The sequence below is a fragment of the Rhinopithecus roxellana genome, chromosome 13, assembly GCF_007565055.1.
Source record: "Rhinopithecus roxellana isolate Shanxi Qingling chromosome 13, ASM756505v1, whole genome shotgun sequence".
Lineage (NCBI taxonomy): Eukaryota > Metazoa > Chordata > Mammalia > Primates > Cercopithecidae > Rhinopithecus > Rhinopithecus roxellana.
In genome coordinates this window covers 98,574,656-98,596,567 of record NC_044561.1, presented here as the reverse complement: position 1 = coordinate 98,596,567, position 21,912 = coordinate 98,574,656, and the positions used below count along the sequence as shown (strand labels likewise).

General features: G+C 45.7%; 1 protein-coding gene across 12 annotated transcripts in view; it reads right to left on the bottom strand.

Moving 5' to 3' along the window:
* Positions 1-21,912, bottom strand: part of SLC23A2 (solute carrier family 23 member 2) — a 151,320-nt gene that overhangs the window by 124,756 nt on the left and 4,652 nt on the right. The window contains exon 1 of one of the 12 annotated variants that reach the window (XM_030915020.1): positions 2,397-2,452. The exons of 10 other annotated variants lie outside the window; for them this stretch is intronic. The gene's annotated coding sequence lies outside the window, so the exon portion shown is untranslated. Of the gene's footprint in view, positions 1-2,396; positions 2,453-21,912 lie in introns of those variants that run through there. One more of the 12 variants, XM_030915021.1, reaches the window with a different exon arrangement.

The following is a 21,912-nucleotide window of genomic DNA, read 5'->3' as shown; positions in this document are numbered from 1 at the left end:
TTGTAATCCCAGCACTTTGGGAGGTTGAGGTGGGTGGATCACGAGGTCAGGAGTTCAACACCAGCCTGGCCAACAAGGTGAAACCCTCCCACCCCGACCCTACTAAAAAACTACAAAAATTAGCTGGGCATGGTGGCATGCACCTGTAGTCCCAGCTACTAGGAAGGTTGAGGCAGGAGAATCACTTGAAAGGGGAGGCAGAGGCTGCAGTGAGCTGAGACTGCACCACTGCACCACTCCAGCCTGGGGAGAGAGCGAGACTCTGTCTCAAAAAAAAAAAAAAAAAAAAACTGGCCGGGCGCGGTGGCTCAAGCCTGTAATCCCAGCACTTTGGGAGGCCGAGACGGGCGGATCACGAGGTCAGGAGATCGAGACCATCCTGGCTAACATGGTGAAACCCCGTCTCTACTAAAAATATAAAAAACTAGCCGGGCGACGAGGCGGGCGCCTGTAGTCCCAGCTACTCGGGAGGCTGAGACAGGAGAATGGCGTGAACCTGGGAGGCGGAGCTTGCAGTGAGCTGAGAGCCGGCCACTGCACTCCAGCCTGGGTGGCAGAGCGAGACTCCGTCTCAAAAAAAAAAAAAAGAGAGAGAGAGAGAGAGAGAGAGAGAGAGAGAGACGAGATTTCATCATGCTGCCCAGGCTGGTCTCGAACTCCTGAGCTCACGTGATCCTCCTGCCTCAGCTTCCCTAAGTGCTAGGATTACAGGTGTGAGCTACCATACCTGGCCTATTTGTGATTTTTTTTTTTTTTTTTTTTTTTTTTTTGAGACAGAGTCTCGCTCTGTGACCCAGGCTGGAGTGCAGTGGTGCAATCTCGGCTCACTGCAAGCTCCGCCTCCCGGGTTCACGCCATTCTCCTGCCTCAGCCTCCCGAGTAGCTGGGATTACAGGCGCCCGCCATCTCTCCCGGCTAGTTTTTTGTATTTTTTTTTAGTAGAGACAGGGTTTCACGGTTGTAGACCAGGATGGTCTCGATCTCCTGACCTCGTGATCCACCCGTCTCGGCCTCCCAAAGTGCTGGGATTACAGGCTTGAGCCACTGCGCCCGGCCCTATTTGTGATTTTTTAAAAGCTCAAAACTCATAAATATATATGCAAGACAAGTCATTAAAAATAGTTTTGCTCAATGCCTAAGTTGTACTTATCATCAAAAAAGTAAAGATACTGGCAGTGGTTCACACTGTATAATCTCAGCACTTTAGGAGGCTGAGGCAAGAGGATCGCTTGAGCCAAGAAGTTCAAGACCAGCCTGGGCAACATAACAAGGGTCTCTACAAAAACAAACAAAAAAATTACAGACACCTTTCCTTACTCCCATATTATAAATGGGATAATAAACTTCTGATTCAAGAAAAATAGGGGCTTTGTCCATCCTCCTAATTACATGAAGATCTAAGGAGTAATGCCCCAATTTACATTCCTGGCAAAATGACAAACTTAAAAAAACACTCCCATGGCAGCTATCGGTGCTAATAAGTCAAGCTTGGTTAACATAAATGGTTCTATTTTTCCCTTTATAAACTGTGCCTTTGCGTGTGAACAAGCATTGTTGACCTTCAACTAAGCTGAAAAGCCTATTTTATGTCTGTTAGCCCCAAAACTTTCTAAACCTCTGCAAAATGTCTAGGAGTGATCACGATTAGATAATAACCAGATTAAAGTAACTAGAGGTCAGAAATGTGAACTCAAAACGAGGACGACCTAGAAATGGCTAAGCCTGGGCAGGCTGCTTCTCCCCAGCACCCTGCCGAAAGACAGTGCTCAATGAAGGGGGTGGAAAGAATGAATACAAGGTGCTTAGAAATCCTGCAACCCGGCTCACCACTGGCAATGGAAGGCACAGAGGGGAAAGAGAGTCTTACACCCAGTTGGAGGCAGCCCCAGAACCAGAACCCATACTGGTCTCATTTCTCCTAGGGACGGTTAAAGGGAAAATGTCAGGATATGCACACAGGGCATGTGTAGTACCTATTCTGAGCTGTGCTGAGCCAGATGCTATGAAGCTACACACATTAAGCCACCCTCCACAACCTCAAGGAGCCAACAAGACTAGCAAGCCCCTAAAACCTAGCTAGGACAAGTGCTTCCCGAGAGCTGGAATACAAAGAGATGCCGATTTTTAAACAAGAGGCCTACAGGACAAAATTAGAAAGAGTTATTTAAGGATATTATCTAAGTATAATGCAAAAGTCTCCAATTTAATACTACTGGATCAAAACTAAGAAATTACTACAAAGGGCTGGGCGCGGGAGCTCACGTCTGTAATCTCAGTACTTTGGGAGGCTGAGGCAGGCGATCACGAAATCAGGAGTTTGAGACCAGCCTGGCCAACATGGCAAAATCCTGTCTCTACTAAAAACACAAAAATTAGCTGAGCTTGGTGGCGTGTACCTGTAATCCCAGCTACTCAGGAGGCTGAGGCAGGAGAATCGCTTGAACCCGGGAGGCGGAGGTTACGGTGAACCGAGATCACAACCACTGCACTCCAGCCTGGGCAACGGGGCGAGACTCTATCTCAAATAAAAAAAGAAAGAAATTAACACAAAAGAGCACCATCAACCCAAAGGACATTATGTGTACCCAAAGGGTCTAAACACCAAAAGCGCCCAAACTTAAGGTTCACATTTACTGAGACAATGGGGCCAGCATGGTGGCTCATACCTACAATCCCAACATTTTGGGAAGCCCTGGCAGGAAGATGACTTTGGACCAAGAGTTCAAGACCAGCCTAGACAACATAGAAAGACCCTGTCTCTACAAAAAAGATGTCTAAATATATGAAAAATATTAAAATATAGAGACAATAATATTGGAAAATCTTCAATTCCAAATTTTATTTTTCTTTTAAATTCAAAGGTGGCAGCTGATTGTTCCAAGCGTTATTTTAGTAGACAAGCAAATAAGAAATCTATAAAATACTTTAAACAAAATCATGTTCTGACGGATTTTTATTCATCTTCAAGAAAAATGTTTCCTTTGAAACTTTAAAGTTTGAAAAATGAGACTTCTAATTTGAAAATTAAATAAAGAAAAAGATCTGCAAATAAGACTTAGTTCTCCAATACATCACAAAATTACCAGGCAAATGGGGAAAATATGTATAATATTTATCAAAGTGTTCATGTCCTTGATATAAAAATAACTGCTATAAATCACCAGGAAAGAGAGACAGATAGATACAAGACTGGAAAAATTGACAAAAAACACAGTAAGCCAAACAAAATATAAATAACCAAAAGAATCATTAAAAAGTGCTCAAACTCACTAGGTATCAAAGAAAAGCAAAATAAACATGGTGATTCCATTCTTCACTCAAATTGGCATAAAAAAGAAAAAATGTTTTATTATGGCAATACTTCCCAGTGTGTTAACCTGAATGCAGGAGATCTCTGGCATGTATGTTACGTATGTGTTAAAGTCTTAGAAATGCAAACGATATCCCTTCCAACAACTTAGTCTAAAGAAATACTCAGGAAAATGCACACAGATTTAGGTACAATGCTTTTCACCACTGTATTATGTCCACCACAGCAGAAAATGGCTCATAAGCTAAATACCTAATAGAAGGATGTGTCAAATAAAACATGATGTATTCAGCACAAATGAGCTGTGAATAACCATGTGTTTTTTTTGGTTTTTTTGTTGTTTTTTTTTTGAGACGGAGTCTTGCTCTGTCGCCCAGGCTGGAGTGCACTGGCCGGATCTCGGCTCACTGCAAGCTCCGCCTCCCGGGTTTACGCCATTCTCCTGCCTCAGCCTCCCGAGTAGCTGGGACTACAGGCACCAGCCACCTCGCCCGGCTAGCTTTTTGTATTTTTTAGTAGAGACGGGGTTTCACCGTGTTAGCCATGATGGTCTCGAACTCCTGACCTCGTGATCCGCCCGTCTTGGCCTCCCAAAGTGCTGGGATTACAGGCTTGAGCCACCGCGCCCGGCCTGAATAACCATGTTTTAAAGGACTATTTAGTTACATGTCTAAGATACATTGCTCAGTAAAAAACAGGCTTAAATACCCTCCGCATAATCTCTACTTTGAAAAAAATAGTTATATATATTGTATATTTGCACATTTTACTTTCTTTTTTTCTTTTCTTTTTTTGAGATAGGGTCTTACTCTGTGGCCCAGGCTAGAGTGCAATGGCACAATCCTGGCTCACTGCAACGTCCGCCACCTGGTTCAAGTGATTCTCCTGTCTGAGTTTCCCAAATAGCTGGGATTACAGGTAGCTGCCACCACGCCCAGCTAATTTTCGTATTTTTAGTAGAGATGGGGTTTCACCATGTTGGCCAGGCTGGTCTTGAACTCCCGACCTCAGGTGAACCGCCCACCTCGGCCTCCCAAAGTGCTGGGATTACAAGTGTGAGCCACTACACCCAGCCACATTTTACTTTCAAATATAACCAGATAAAAGAATATTCAGGCCAGGCGCGGTGGCTCAAGCCTGTAATCCCAGCACTTTGGGAGGCCGAGACGGGTGGATCATGAGGTCAGGAGTTCGAGACTATCCTGGCTAACACGGTGAAACCCCGTCTCTACTAAAAAATACAAAAAGCTAGCCGGGCGAGGTGGCTGGCGCCTGTAGTCCCAGCTACTCGGGAGGCTGAGGCAGAAGAATGGCGTAAACCCGGGAGGCGGAGCTTGCAGTGAGCTGAGATCCGGCCACTGCAGTCCAGCCGGGCGACAGAGCGAGACTCCGTCTCAAAAAAAAAAAAAAAAAAAAAAAAAAGAATATTCAATGAGTAAAATAAGCTACTTTATATATAAGCATTCCACCACAATCCTAATATTCCTTAATCTCTCTAGGACAGGACACCAATCCAGATATTTTTCCACTAATTCTGACCTTAATTCTGACCAATAGCTTCATATACATCAACAGTAATTCTAACCAATAGATTTAGTGGTGTCTATATGACAATTCCTAAAATAGCTGTGAATTTCCCACATATTATTCTCAATCCATTTCCTACCGCAAAAAGGCAGACACGAAAATTCCTGAGAAATGACAGATGATCTCCAAACATTCTGCTCTGTCTTTGCTCTCTACATAGACCAGGGACAACCCTACACACCCACGGGCAAGTCAACAGCATAATGATTCAATTTCTCAGGAGAACTGCATCACAGGTCGTATTACATTAAGAGAAAGTGCACAAACAGACCTAATACATTTGTCATCAAATTGACACATAAGGACCTATAAGTTAGCAACATGCACATTTCCATCCCATTCAGTCGACTATGAAAAGGCTTTAAAAGCAGTATAAATATCTGAATTTTAGTTTATTTATAGCAATGGTGCTCAGCTCTGGCTGTACCCTGGAATCACCGGGAAGTGCTCGGGCTGAATTTCTCATCAACTGCATCCCGGTCTCATGGATGTGTCCAGCATCCATAGTTTTTTAAAGTTTCCCAGGTGACTGCAATTTACTGTCAAGGTTGAGGACCACTGACATGAAGCATATTTTTCAAACAATAGATAATGAACGGTCCATGAGAGACAGTGAGTACTCAAATCAGTGGCTGGGGTTGGCAATTTCTTTCCTTCTTTCCTTCCATGTCCTTCCATTTCCTTCTCCTTCCTTCCTTCCATTTCTTTCTCCTTCCTTCCTTCCATTTCCTTCTCCTTCCTTCCTTTTCTCTCTTTCTTTTTCTTTCAGATGGAATCTCGCTCTGTTACCCAGGCTGGAGTACAGTGGCGAGATCTCGGCTCACCGCAACCTCCACCTCCCAGGTTCAAGCGACTCTCCTGCCTCAGCCTCCCGAGTAGCTGGGACCAGAGGCGCATGCCACCATGCCCAGCTAATTTTTTGTATTTTTAGTGGAGACAGGGTTTCACCGTGATAGCCAGGATGGGCTCAATCTCCTGACCTCGTGATCCGCCCGCCTCAGCCTCCCAAAGTGCTGGGATTACAGGCATGAGCCACTGCACCCGGCCTCTTTTCTTTTTTGAGACGCAGTCTTGCTCTGTCACCCAGGCTGGAGTGCAGTGGCATAACCTCAGCTCACTGCAGCCTCCACCTCCTGGGTTCAAGCCATTCTCTTGCCTCAGTCTCCCCAGTAGCTGGGATTACAGGCATGCATCACCATGCCAAGCTAATTTTTGTATTTTAGTAGAGATGGGGTTTCACCATGTTGGCCAGGCTGGTCTCCAACTCCTGACCTCATGAACTGCTCGCCTCGGCCTCCCAAAGTGCTGGGATTACAGGCATGAGCCACCGCGCGTGGCCGATGGCAATTTCTGAATTTGAAAAAATGGAATGAAGTAGACTAGACTAGGCTAGAAGAAATTATCATAATGTACTGCTCCTCATGCAGATAAATATTGTCTCAAGAAATTTTTCAGTTAAAAATACGTAATTCTTGGCAATACTACCGAAACTGATCTTCAGATTCAATGCAATCACTCTCAAAATCCCATCTGCCTTTTTGGCAAAAATTGACAAGCCGATCCTAAAATTCTTATGGAAATACACAGGACCCAGAATAGTCAAAACAATCTTGAGAAACAACAAAATTGGAGGACTCCCACTACCCCATTTCAAAAGTAATATGAAGCTATACTAATTAAGACAGCGGGGTATAAGTACATACAAAGATACTAGGATAAGGGTAGCCATGTAGATTAACAGAATACAATTGAGAATCCACAAATAAACCTAAACGTGATTTTCAAAAAAGGGTATCAGGACAATGTAATGGGAGGTAGAGTCATCCTTTAAACAAATGGTGGCCGGGCGTGGTGGCTCAAGCCTGTAATCCCAGCACTTTGGGAGGCCGAGACGGGCGGATCACCAGGTCAGGAGATTGAGACCATCCTGGCTAACACGGTGAAACCCCGGTCTCTACTAAAAAATACAAAAAACTAGCCGGGCGAGGTGGCGGGCGCCTGTAGTCCCAGCTACTTGGGAGGCTGAGGCAGGAGAATGGCGTAAACCCGGGAGGTGGAGCTTGCAGTGAGCTGAGATCCGGCCACTGCACTCCAGCCTGGGCGACAGAGCGAGACTCCGTCTCAAAAAAAAAAAAAAAAATGGTGATGAGACAACTGAAAGTCCAAATGTGTGGCCGGGCACGGTGGCTCATGCCTGTAATCCCAATGCTTTGGGAGGCTGAGGCAGGCAGATCACCTGAGGTGGAGAATTCGAGACCAGCCTGATCAGCATGGAGAAATCCCGTCTCTACTAAAAATACAAAATTATCCGGGCATGGTAGCACATACCTATAATCCCAGCTACTCGGGAGGCTGAGGCAGGAGAATCACTTGAACCCAGGAGGCAGAGGTTGTAGTGAGTCGAAATCACGCCACTGCACTCCAGCCTGGGCAGCAAGAGTGAAACTCCGTCTCAAAAAAAAAAGAAAAAGTCCACATGTAAAAGAATGAAGGTGGACCCCTAACTCAAACATATACAAAAATTAACTTAAAATGGATCAGAGATACAACTTTAAGAGCTAAAACTGTAAAATTCTTAGAAGAAAACGGAGAGGGGGTAAATCTTTGTGACCTTGGGTTAGGCAGTGGTTTCTAAGATATGACACCAAAATCACAAGCAAGAAAAGAAAAACAGATACATAGAGACTTTAACAAAATTTAAAACTTTTGGGCCGGGCGCGGTGGCTCAAGCCTGTAATCCCAGCACTTTGGGAGGCCGAGACGGGCGGATCACGAGGTCAGGAGATCGAGACCATCCTGGCTAACACGGTGAAACCCCGTCTCTACTAAAAATACAAAAAACTAGCCGGGCGAGGTGGTGACGCCTGTAATCCCAGCTACTCGGGAGGCTGAGGCAGGAGAATGGCGGGAACCCGGGAGGCGGAGCTTGCAGGGAGCTGAGATCAGGCCACTCACTCCAGCCTGGGCCACAGAGCGAGACTCCGCCTCAAATAAAAAAAAACAAAACTTTTTTAACTGCAAAAGAAACAAGCAAGGCTGGGTGCGGTGGCTCATGCCTGTAATCCCAGGACTCTGGGAAGCCAAGGTGGACAGATCACCTGAGGTCAGGAGTTCGAGACCAGCCTGACCAACAAGGAGAAACCCCATCTCTACTAAAAACACAAATTAGCCAGGCGTGGTGGTGCATGCCTGTGATCCCAGCTATTCAAGAGGCTAAGGCAGGAGAATCACTTGAACTCAGGAGGCGGAGAGTGCGGTGAGCCGAGATCACGCCATTGCACTCCAGCCTGGGCAACAAGAGTGAAACTGCGTCTCAAAAAAAAAAAAAAAAAAAAAAAAAAAGACACAGCAAGGAAGTGAAAAAGAATCTTAAAGAATCTTACAGAATGGGGAAAAAATATTTGGCATTTACATACCAGATAAAGGAGTCGTGCAGAATATATTAAGAACTCTTACAACTCAACAATATAAAGACAAGTAACCTAACTAAATGGGCGAAGAAAGCTGGATGACCCGGTACATGCCTCTAGTCCAGCTACTCAGGAGCCTGAGGCAGGAGGATCTCTTGGAATCTGAGGCTGCAGTGAGCTATGATCACTCTTATTAACAAGCCACTGCACTTCAGACTGGGCAACATAGCAAGATCTGGCCTCAAACATAAACAAAAAGACAAACAAAAAAACGAGCCAAAAATTTGAATAGACATCTCTGCAAAGGTAGCATATAAATGGCCAATAAACACATGAAAAGGTGTTCAACATCATTAGTCGCTAGGGAAATGCAAACCAAAACCAGTGCACACCCATTAGGATGGCTATAATCAAAAAGAGCAGCAGCCGGGCGCGGTGGCTCAAGCCTGTAATCCCAGCACTTTGGGAGGCCGAGACGGGCGGATCATGAGGTCAGGAGATTGAGACCATCCTGGCTAATACGGTGAAACCCCGTCTCTACTAAAAAATACAAAAAAAAAAACTAGCCGGGCGACGAGGCGGGCGCCTGTAGTCCCAGCTACTCGGGAGGCTGAGACAGGAGAATGGCGTAAACCCGGGAGGCGGAGCTTGCAGTGAGCTGAGAGCCGGCCACTGCACTCCAGCCTGGGCGGCAGAGCAAGACTCCGTCTCAAAAAAAAAAAAAAAAAAAAAAAAAAAAAAAAAAAAAAAAAAAAAAAAAAAGAGCAGCAGTAACAACTGTCAGCAAGGACACGGAGAAATTGGAACCCTCATATAATTCTGAAGAACCTACTTTGGAAAACCGTTTGGCAGCTCCTCAAAATGTTAAACATAGAATTACCATATGATCCAGTAATTCCACTTCTATGTATCCACCAAGAAAAGTAAAAAGATGATCACACAAAAACTTGTATTCAGATGTTCATAACAGCATTATTTATAACAGCCAAATGTGAAAATAACCCAAATCTCCATCAACTAATTAATGGATAAACAAAATGTGGTATACATCCATACAATGGAACATTATTCAGCAATAAAGTGAAAGCACTGACACACACTGTAACATGGATAAACCTTGAAAACATCAAGCTAAGTGAAAATGTCTATCACAAAAAAAATACATTTTTTTTTGAGACAGGGTCTTGCTCTGTTGCCCAGGCTGGAGTGCAGTAGCACAATCTCGCTCACTGCAACCTCTGCCACTCGGGTTCAAGCGATACCCCCACCTCAGTGTGCCTAGTAGCTGGGACTACAGGCACGCGCCACCATGCCCAGCTAATTTTTGTATTCTTAGTAGATACGGGGTTTCACCATGTTGGTCAGGCTGGACTTCAACTCCTGAGCTCAGGTGATCTGCCAGCCTTGGCTTCCCAAAGTGCTGGGATTACAGGCATGAGCCACCATGCCTGGCCCAAACCACATATTGTATGATACCATTTATATGTCCAAAAGAGCACAGCTATAGAAACAGACTGTGGATTAGTGTCGCCAGGGGCTGGGTGAAAAGGGGAGAAGGGAGAGTAACCACAAATGACAGCCAGATGGTAGTGGTTATGAAACTCAGTGAACATGCTACCAACTACTGAAGCCTATCCTTTAAATAAGTGAATTTTATGTAAATTATCTCAATGAAGCTTTCTTATGTGTTATTCTGGATATAGGGAGTCCCTCTCCTGCCATGCCCACAGAATCTCGTCTGGTTCCTTTCCCATAGGATAGTATGAATAATTAACCTTTCTACTTAAAGGCCCGTATCAATTTAGGACATCATAACCAAAATTTTTATCATGAAATCAGCATAGAAAATTTCAAACGACACGGCCTAAAAGGTTATCTGGCTGGATGCAGTGGCTCATGCCTACAATCCCAGCAGAGGCAGGGGCAGGGGCAGGATGGTTTGAGCTCAGGAGTTCCAGACTAGCCAAGGCAACACAGAGAGACCCCTTTCGCCACAAAAAGAAAAAACAAAGGTTATGTAGTGTGGTGTGAAACCTTTTTTTTTTTTTTTTTGCCCAAGCTGGAGTGCAGCGGCACAATCTCGGCTCACTGCAACCTACGCCTCCCGGGTTCAAGTGATTCTCATGCCTCAGCCTCCCAAGTAGCTGGAATTACAGGAGTGCACCACAATATCCAGCTAATATTTTGTATTTTTAGTAGAGACAAAGTTTCATCATGTTGCCCAGGTTGGTCTCGAACTCCTGGGCTCAGGCAATCCACCCATCTAGGCCTCCCAAAGTGTTAGGATTACAGGCGTGAGCCACCACGCCCGGCCATGAAACTTTTTCTTTTTTTGAGATGGAGTCTCCCTCTGTTGCCCAGGCTGGAGTGCAGTGGTGCGATCTCAGCTCACTACAGCCTCCACCTCCTGGGTTCAAGCAATTCTGCCTCAGCCCCCTGAGTAGCTGGGATTACAGCTGCCTGCCACCACGTCTAACTAATGTTTGTATTTTTAGTAAAGATGGGGTTTTACCATTTTGGCCAAACTGCTCTTGAACTCCTGGACATTGGGAGTCCCTCTCCTGTCATGCCCACAGACTCTCGTCTGGTTCAATCCACCTCAGCCTCCCAAAGTGCTGGGATTACAGGCATGAGTCACCGCGCCTGGCCTCGAAACTTTCGTCTGAGATACATACACACACACACATACACAGATGAATATAAATAGAGAGAAGTGGATCAGTCAAAACAAAAAGTCTGGAAAATACATTTTAGCAGTTGACAGTATTCAAGAAATAAAACAGTAAGTGCGAGATCTCAGAGTCAAAAAGAGAAATTGAAAAAAAGCTGAAGTCCCTTTAAAGCATCATTGTAAGCACGGAACTAAATACCAGAAAAAGTAAAGTTGACCCTGGTATCTACTTTGGTGAGTCAAGTAACACGCTTCCCTCCTCCACCTACCTCTCAGGGCTCAGAGGAGCTTCCTACTCCCACTAAATTCAGGCCCCTTCTGGTGAAGTCTACTGCAGATCACGAGGGGAGCTCCACAGGGAAGGGTGCACCATCACTGGAAATGGGGACTGCAGGGCTGCAGGTGGGCAGCCTGGACATGCAGGCCCCAAACTCACACTAGGGGTCCAGAAGCAAGCGCAAAAAGAACTCAAACAGAAGCCAAGGGTCAACTAGAGGAGAGAAAGGAGAAGGAACAAAATCGATATTGCTCATTTATTCAGTTTATCTTTGAGTGGATGAAAGAATAAAGGAAGAGGAACAAGAACCCATCAAACTTCTCAGAGGGAGACAACATTTTCAAAGACCGCAGGTCAGGATCTCTGACACAGAAGATGCGAGCAGCTGCATAATCCAACAGCCTGGGCTAAAACAGAAGCCCTGGGGACAAACCTGAAGAAAGATCACTCGCGAAACTCCTCACGTCAAGAAATCTGAGGTCATCTTCAAATCAGCAAGGAAACAAAAATTTAGAGAATTATCACTATCAGGGAGAGACTACCAAGAATATCTGTGAGGATTCCAGAGTCAATGTCAAGATGCTGAGCTTTGTTCACTAAAAAAAAAAAAAACACTACGTGGCCGTGCGCGGTAGCTCACGCCTATAATCCCAGCACTTTGGGAGGCCGAGGCAGGCGGATCAGGAGGTCAGGAGATGGAGACCATCCTGGCTAACACAGTGAAACCCCATCTCTACTAAAAATACAAAAACTTAGCCGGGCAAGGTGGCAGGCACCTGTAGTCCCAGCTACCCAGGAGGCTGAGGCAGGAGAATGGCGTGAACCCGGGAGGCGGAGCTTGCAGTGAGCCGAGATCGCACCACTGCACTCCAGCCTGGGCAACACAGTGAGATTCCATCTCAAAAAAAAAACAAAAAACAAAATAAAACAAAAAAACACTATGTATGAGACTGTAATTAGGACACTTCTTGAATACCACTAAAGACTATTTACAATATTGCATTTGAGTAAAAAGTGAAAATAAGAACTATGACAGTTGGCCGGGCGCGGTGGCTCAAGCCTGTAATCCCAGCACTTTGGGAGGCCGAGACGGGAGGATCACGAGGTCAGGAGATCGAGACCATCCTGGTCTACACGGTGAAACCCCGTCTCTACTAAAAAATACAAAAAACTAGCCGGGCGAGGTGGCGGCGCCTGTAGTCCCAGTTACTCGGGAGGCTGAGGCAGGAGAATGGCGTGAACCCGGGAGGCGGAGCTTGCAGTGAGCTGAGATCCGGCCACTGCACTCCAGCCTGGGTGGCAGAGCAAGACTCCGTCTCAAAAAAAAAAAAAAAGAACTATGACAGTTAAACCTATTCTGCAAGTACTCTACAACGCATTAAAAAAACAAAAACAAAAAAAAACAGTTGGCCTTGCGTGATGGCTCACGCCTGTAATCCCAGCACTTTGGGAGGCCAAGGCAGATGGATCACTTAAGGTCAGGAGTTCAAAACAAGCCTGGCCAACATGGCAAAACCCTGTCTCCACTAAAAAATACAAAAATTAGCTGGGCGCCGTGGTGGGCGCCTATAATCCCAGCTACTCAGGAGGCTGAGGCAGGAGAATCGTTTGAACCCCAGAGGCAGAGGTTGCAGTGAGCCAAGATCACAACATTGCACTTCAGCTTGGGCAACAAGAGCAAAACTCCAACTCAAAAACAAAAAGCAAACAAACAAACAAAACAGAAAGTAGCTGGCTGTGCGTGGTGGCTCATGCCTGTAAATCCCAGCACTTTGGGAAACAGAGGGTGGCCAATCACCTGAGGTCAGGAGTTCGAGATCAGCCTGGCCAATATGGTGAAACCCTGTCTCTATTAAAAATAAAAAAATTAGCTGGACGTGGTGGCACATGTCTATAATCCCAGCACTTTGGGAGGCCGAGGTGTGCAGATCACAAGGTCAGGAGTTCGACACCAGCCTGGCCAATGTGGTGAAACCCCATCTCTACTAAAAATATAAAAATTAGCTGGGCGTGGTGGCAAGTGCCTGTAGTCCCAGCTACTCAGGAGGCTGAGGCAGGAGAATCACTTGAACCTGGGATGCGGAGGTTGCAGTGAATGGAAATCATGCCACTGCACTCCAGCTTGGGCAACAGAGCGAGACTCCGTCTCAAAAAAAAAAAAAAAGAAAAGAAAAGAAAAACAAATAGCAAATTATGGGAAGGGCGAAAAAAAGACAAAATGATCATTTGCAATCACAAGTTAAGTATTCCTTGTATAAAGTGCTTGGGACTAGAAGTGTTTCCAATTTTGTATCTTTTCTGATTTTGGAATATTTGCATATATATATATACTGAGATATCTTGAGATTGGGACCCTAGTCTAAACACAAAATTCATTTATGTTTAATATACGCCTTATACACATAGCCTGAAGGTAATTCTACTCAATATTTTAAATAATTTTGTGTATAATGGCTACGTGCAATGGCTCACACCTGTAATCCTGGCACTTTGGAAGGCCAAAGCAGGAAGATTACTTGAGCCTAGGAGATCAAGGCTGCAGTGAGCCGTGATCTTGCTACTGCACTACAGCCTGAGTGACAGAGCAAGATCCCTTAAAAAAAAAAATTGCAGGCCGGGCGCGGTGGCTCAAGCCTGTAATCCCAGCACTTTGGGAGGCCGAGACGGGCGGATCATGAGGTCAGGAGATCGAGACCATCCTGGCTAATACGGTGAAACCCTGTCTCTACTTAAAAATACAAAAAACTAGCCGGGCGACGAGGCGGGCGCCTGTAGTCCCAGCTACTTGGGAGGCTGAGGCAGGAGAATGGCGTAAACCCGGGAGGCGGAGCTTGCAGTGAGCTGAGATCCGGCCACTGCACTCCAGCCTGGGTGGCAGAGCAAGACTCCGTCTCAAAAAAGAAAAAGAAAAAAAAAAAAAAATTGCATATGAAATAAAGTTTTGACTGCAACCCATGACATGAGGTCAGGTATGGAATTTTCCACTTGTGGCATCCTGTCAATGCTCAAAAGTTTCCAATTTTAGACTTGGGGATTAGAAATGCTCAACGTGTATTATGATTGCCTATCTCAGAAACTCAAGAGAATCTACTGAAAAATAAGAACAACGGAGTTTGGTTAAGTAGTACAGCAGACACGGTGCTATTACATTTTCCTTACAGACACACCAAAGGACTCCACTTCCCAGCGCCCTTGCACCTAAAATAGAGCCAACAGACCTCAGAAGAAATACTACTACTTCCAAGCTTGGCCCATGAAAAAAACTTCCACGCACAAAATTACATGGCAAACTTACAGGTCACATCTTCCTGCCAGTTGTGACAAAAATGGAACGAGCCTAGATCCCCAAGTCACCACTTAAAAAAGAACCATCTAAAAAAATGTGAGCAAGAAATAAATGTTTTCTTTGTCAGGCCACAGTTTTTGACTAGCATTACCTACCATGACTAATACAGGTGGTCGGTTATAAAACATACAGACTGGCTAGGTGCAGTGGCTCATCCCTGTAATCCCAGTGCTTTGGGAGGCCAAGGCAGAGGATCACTTGAGACTGGGAGCTGGAGACCAGCCTGGGCAACACAGCAAGATTCCATCCATCTCTATCTCATTTTTTATTTAATTTTTTTTTTTTTTTTTTTTTTTTTTTGGAGACAGAGTCTCGCTCTGTCACCCAGGCTGGAGTGCAGTGGCCGGATCTCAGCTCACTGCAAGTTCTGCCTCCCGGGTTCAGGCCATTCTCCTGGCTCAGCCTCCCGAGTAGCTGGGACTACAGGCGCCTGCCACCTCGCCCGGCTAGTTTTTTGTATTTTTTAGTAGAGACGGGGTTTCACCGTGTTAGTCAGGATGGTCTCGATCTCCTGACCTCGTGATCCACCCGTCTCGGCCTCCCAAAGTGCTGGGATTACAGGCTTGAGCCACCATGCCCGGCCCTTTTATTTAATTTTTTTTGAGACAGAGTCTCACTCAGTGGCCCAGGCTGAAATGCAGTGGCGTGATCTCGACCCACTGCAACCGCCGTTTCCTGGGTTCAACTGATTCTCATGCCTCAGCCTCCTGAGTGGCAGGGATTATATGCATGCACCACCACACCTGAGTAATTTTTGTATTTTTTTTTAGTAGACAGGGGGTTTCACCATGTTGGCCAGGCTGGTCTTGAACTCCTGGCCTCAGGTGATCTGCCCACCTCGGCCTCCCAAAGTGCTGGGATTACAGGCGTGAGCCACTGCCCCTGGCCTCCATCTCTTATCTTATTAAAAACAAGGCTGGGCACAGTGGCTCATGCCTGTAATTTCCAGCACTGTGGGAGGCCAAAGCAGGTGGATCACCAGAGGTCAAGAGTTCAAGACCAGCCTGACCAACATGGTGAAACCCTGTCTCTACTAAAAACACAGAATTGGCCAGGCGTGGTGGCACATGCCTATAATTCCACTTGGGAGGCTAAGCCAAGAGAATCACTTGAAACTGGGAGATGGAGGTTGCTGTGAGCCGAGATCACACCACTGACTCCAGCCTGGGCAACAAAACTCTGTCTCAAAAAAAAAAAAAAAAAAACCCCACAACATACAAACTGCAAGCAGTATACTTGCTTTATACCTGCTCTATACCAGTTAGTAATAGCGGTTGGGAGGGAGTCGTGAGGGGAGATGATCACATTCTAAATACCAGATATTTTCTTTGTTTTTGAGTAGGGTGTCTCCCTCTGTTGCCCAAGCTGGAGTGCAGTGGCACCTTGAACTCCTGCAGCCTTGAACTCCTGGGCTAGAGTTCTCTTCCCACATCAGCCTCCCTAGTCGGTGGGACCACAGGTATGCACACCACCACACTAGGCTACTTTAAAAATTTTTGCAGAGATGGGGTCTCACTATGACGCCCAAACTGGTTTTAACCTCCTGACCTCAAGCAATCTTCCCATGTCAGCTTCCCAAAGTACTGGAATTACAGGTATAAGCCACATGTCCAATCCAGCAAATACTTTAAAATATAGAATAAGTAATCAGTCGGGCAGGGTGGCTCATCCCTGTAATCCCAGCACTTTGGGAGGCCAAGGCAGGTGGATCACAAGGTCAGAAGTTCAAGACCAGCCTGACCAATATGGTGAAACCCCATCTCTACCAAAAATACAAAAATTAGCTGGGTGTAGTGGTGCACACCTGTAATCCCAGCTACTCAGGAGGCTGAGGCAGGAGAATTGTTTGAACCCGAGAGGTGCAGGTTGCAGTGAGCTGAGATCACACCACTGCACCCCAGCCTGGGCAACAGAGAGAGACTCCATCTCACAAAAAAAAAAAAAGAATAAGTAATCTATAGACCACATATTAGGAAAAATCTAGAGACACTGACTTGCTCTGTTCACACACAGAATAAGTCAATATCATAAAGATGACAAGTCTCCCCAAATTAACTTATACATTTAATGAAATTTCCCATTAAAAGTATTTTGACAGCCTGGCTAACATGGTGAAACTCTGTCTCTACTAAGAATACAAAAATTAGCTGGGCATGGTGGTACATGCCTGTAATCCCAGCTACTCGGGAGGCTGAGACAGGAGAATCGCTTGAAGCCGGGAGGCAGACGTTGCAGTGAGCCAAGATCACACCACTGCACTCCAGCCTAGGCCACAGAGTGAGACTCCATCTCGAGGTGGGGAGAGTATTTTGAAACCCTAAATTGAAAAACAGTGGAGTAAAAACTGAGCATAGGCATTATGAGATAATAAAGCCTACTATAAAGTGATTATAATGAGCAAAATAGTAAGATCATGGCAAAAGAACAGATAAACTGACTAAAACGACAGATCCAAGGATTCAGCATATGATTATGGTGTTACTTTTTTTTTTTTTTTTTTTTTTTTTTTGAGGCGGAGTCTCGCTCTGTTGCCCGGACTGGAGTGCAGTGGCCGGATCTCAGCTCACTGCAAGCTCCGCCTCCCGGGTTTACGCCATTCTCCTGCCTCAGCCTCCCGAGTAGCTGGGACTACAGGCGCCCGCCACCTCGCCCGGCTAGTTTTTGTATTTTTAGTAGAGACGGGGTTTCACCGTGTTAGCCAGGATGGTCTCGATCTCCTGACCTCATGATCTGCCCGTCTCGGCCTCCCAAAGTGCTGGGATTACAGGCTTGAGCCACCGCGCCCGGCCATGGTGTTACTTTTTAAGCTAATAAGGATGCATTAATAAATAGTACCTAAAAAATATAAACTAGAGGGGACAAATAATCCTCACTTCATACAATACTCCAAAACAAATATCACACTAATTATAGCCAATTTTTTTTAAAGACCTAAGAGAAAATATGAGTGAATACCTATAAAACCTTGGGATAATGAAGCCACGGAAAATAAAAAAAGATTGACAAATTTTTTTTTTTTTTTTTTGGAGACGGAGTTTCGCTCTTGTTGCCCAGGCTAGAGTGCAATTGAAGCAATCTTGGCTCACCGCAACCTCTGCCTCCCGAATTCAAGTGATTCTCCCCCCTCAGCCTCCCAAGTAGCTGGGATTACAGGCATGCGCTACCATGCCTGGCTAATTTTCTATTTTTAGTAGAGATGGGTTTCTCCGTGTTGGTCAGTCTGGTCTCAAACTCCCGACCTTAGGTGATCCGCCTGCCTCAGCCTCCCAAAGTGCTGGGATTACAGGCGTGAGCCACCGCACACGGCCGGCAGACTTAAATTCAAGGGATAGAAAAACGTATTTGCAAAGTAGAACAAAAAAATGCAAATCTTAACACAGGTTGAGTATTCCTAATTCAAAAGTCCAAAATTTGAAAGGCTCCAAAATTCAGTACTTTCTGAGTGCCAAGAAGACACTCAAAAGAAAATGCTCACTGAAGCATTCTGAATTTCAGATTAACAAATCAGGAATGCTCAACTGGTAAGTATAATGCAAATATGCCAAAATAAAAAAAAATTTAAAAACCCAAATCCAAAACACTTTCTAGTCATAAGCACTTCAGAGAAGGGATACCCAACCTGTACATGTTTCTCAAGCAGGTAAAGATCAAAAACAACATAAATAGTAGTGTCAACTTTACTCAAAGAATATGGAAGAAAAATGTTTTATATTAAAACAAGCACTGATGTTTCTGAAACAGAATGAGAAATTCACATTAATTTTAGATAAAACAGAAAAGACTTAAAAGAAGTGTCATGCTTGTTATATTCCAGACACTTTTAAATATGCATACATTCCCCCATATCATGCATCTGCGGAAAAATTTGTGAAGCAATGTCTATAAATACAAATATCAAAGAAGCTCTTGATAACAAATATATGAACTTGGGCTAGGCACAGTGGCTCATGGCTGTAACCCCAGAACTTTAGGAGGCTTGAACTCAAGAGTTCGAGACCATCCTGGGCAACACAGGAGACCCCCATCTCTAAAAACATGGTGAAACCCTGTCTCTAGAAAAAATACAACAATTAGTTGGGTGTGGTGGTGCACGCCTGTAGTCCCAGCTACTCGAGAGGCTGAAGTGGGAGCATCTCCTGAGCCCAGGGGGCAGAAGCTGCCAGTGAGCAGAGATCTCACCACTGCACTCCAGCCTGGGTGACACAGTGAGACCCTGTCTCAAACAATATATAGATACAGATAAACAAATTCCAAAGAAAATTCTCAACACTGATCACATATACCTTACTGTGAAGCAAGGATCACCAAATGTTTTCTGTGAAGAGTCTATAAAGGGCCAGAGTTACATGGTCTCTTGAGTGAGCTTGGCTGTGTTGCAATTAAACCTTATTTACAAAACCAGATGCTGGTGATTCCTCCACCAACAGCATCCCTGTCACCTGAGAACTTGTGAGAAATGCACATTTTCGGGGCCCACCCTAGATCTTCAGAATGAGATCCATGTTTGGCGACGAAGGTGTTGTAGTTAGCCCCCAGCTAGGCGATTTGCCTTTGGAGACAGCAAATGATTTTAGCTAGCCCTGGAGAAGAGTCAATAAAGCCAAACCAAATCTGAGGCTGAAATCCCTTCTAAAGGAGAATGTATAAGAGATTGTGTTGGCCAGCTACCGTGGCTCACGCCTGTAATCTCAGCACTTTGGGAGGCTGAGGCGGGTGGATCACAAGGTCAGGAGTTCGAGACCAGCCTGGGCAATATGGTGAAACCCCATCTCTACCAAAAATATGAAAATTAGTCAGGCATACCTACTCAGGAGGCTGAGGCAGAAGAACTGCTTGAACCCGCGAGGCAGAGGTTGCGGTGAGCCAAGATCTCACCACTGCACTCCAGCCAGGGCAACAGAGTGAGGCTCTGTCTCAAAAAAAAAAAAAATACAAAAATTAGCCGGGTGCGGTTGCAGGTGACTGTAATCCCAACTACTTGGGAGGCTGAGGCAGGAGAATCACTTGAACCCAGGAGGTGGAGCCTGCAGTGAGCCCAGATCACACCATTGCACTCCAGCCTGGGCAACAAGAGCAAAACTCCGTCTCAGAAAAAAAAAAAAAAGAAATTGTGTTTCCTCCATGAAGACCAAGGACACAGCAGTGCTTTCGGTCTGAAGCAGGGTGGAGAAGACCCTCAGTTACAAAGCCAAGAACTCTGAGATGAAATGATGGTCCAGAATGAAAAAGCTTATTCAAATTTAATTAAATGGAGTTGGGGGTATGTTTATACATTCACTTGAACAAAGCAAAGCCAGTGGTGGGGGAAAAATGTGTGAGCATTGAGGTGGTGGGTAGAAGATTCCTACAGGAACAAACAGGGGAACTGACAGAAGGAATCCAAGTTAGGGTGCATAAAGGCAAACACTGTAGCCAGGAATGAACCACAGGCAAACAAGGCAGGAGCGAGAGAGAGGAGATGATCCTGTTTCAACTCAGCCTCAGCCTCCTCCCAGTGCACCCTTTACTCCACCCCAAAATTTTCTAAAATGCACATCTGAACAAGTAACTCCCCTTCTGGGAATCTCCCCGTGGCTTTCCAGACAAGGATTCAAGCCCCGTAATATAGTGTCAAAGGACCTCTCCACCTGACCCCCATCACATCCTTCCAACTGTCCTAACTCACAGTTACCCTCTCCCAGTCACATGCCTCTCCCGTTCCACCCTTTGCTCACACTGATCCCTCAATCTGGAATGTCATTCCCACCTTCTCTAGCCTAACCCTACTTTCTTTTTTTTTTTTTTTTTGAGACGGAGTCTCGCTCTATCGCCAGGGCTGGAGTGCAGTGGCCGGATCTCAGCTCACTGCAAGCTCCGCCTCCCGGGTTCCCGCCATTCTCCTGCCTCAGCCTCCCGAGTAGCTGGGACTACAAGCGCCCGCCACCTCGCCTGGCTAGATTTTTGTATTTTTTTTGGTAGAGACAGGGTTTCACCGTGTTAGCCAGGATGGTCTCGATCTCCTGACCTCGTGATCCGCCCGTCTCGGCCTCCCAAAGTGCTGGGATTACAGGCTTGAGCCACCGCGCCCGGCCTCCTAACCCTACTTTCTATCCCAAGTCCCCAAAAGTCATCCTAGAACACAGAAGCATAGCATGATTTGAGTCTAACTTCGAGCTTGGCAACAGACTGGCCTAGGGTCAAATCCTGACTCTACTTGGCAGCGCTAAGACCCCAGGCAAGGAGCTGCCCTCCTGCCACACCTCAGCATCCTCAGCTGAAGGATGAAAAGCGATAACACCCATCCCACAGGGCTGCAGAGACTGATCGACGTGAGAGAACACAGGAGTGCTGGGCAGAGCTCCCTGGCACTCAACTGACACTGGCTTGTCTGCCCTCTTCTACACTAACAGGAACTTAGAAACCCTGAGTTTCAGACGAGAGCTGGGAATAGTGTTCCACAGTAGTTTAATGGAACAGAATTCAAGACTCAGGAATTAACTTACAGAAGGTACCCAAGCCTTCATCAATAAATGAAGGACCAGAAGCCACCTTGCCTGCCTGTTGCTAGGACTAGCAATAATAACTTCAAGTGCGCAATACATAATCGATACCTATGGGCACTATCACTGTTTCCTTGGTCTTATCACATGGGGCTCTCTTGTCTTTCTAGGTTCCCTTCTATTGCTTGGAGAAGGTACAACAGAGAAGTGCCCCTTATCAAACTGCACTTCCATTCAACTTAGAAGATGGAAGGATTCAACTCTGTAAGAGTTACACACAGACATGGATGACCTCTACCAGGCGCTCAGTGAGATGATGTCTTTGAGAAGGAAGCCTGAGCCATCAGCTGCTTTGGGCAAAACTCATGAGTGGGCCAGGCGCAGTGGCTCACGCCTGTAATCCCAGCACTTTGGGAGGTCGAGGTGGGCGGATCACGAGGTAAGGAGTTCGAGACCAGCTGGTCAACATGGTGAAATTCCATCTCTACTAAAAATACAAAAATTAGCCGGGTGTGGTGGTATGCACCCGTAATCCCAGCTACTTGGGAGGCTGAGGCAGGAGAATCGCTTGAACCCGTGAGGCGAAGGTTGCGGTGAGCCAAGATGGCACCACTGCACTCCAGCCTGGGCGACAGAGCAAGATTCTGTCTCCAAAAAAAAAAAAAAAACTCACGAGTGAAGATTTTTCCTGATCACTCACCAGACAAAACCACTCTCCTTTAAGGATGGAATTTCCATAGAGGGCCTTAGAGACGCCTAGATCTGAGGTCACGGACTTAGCTGAGGTCACCTGAGGTCAAAGTTGAAAACTGGGACAAAGGACAATGAGAAG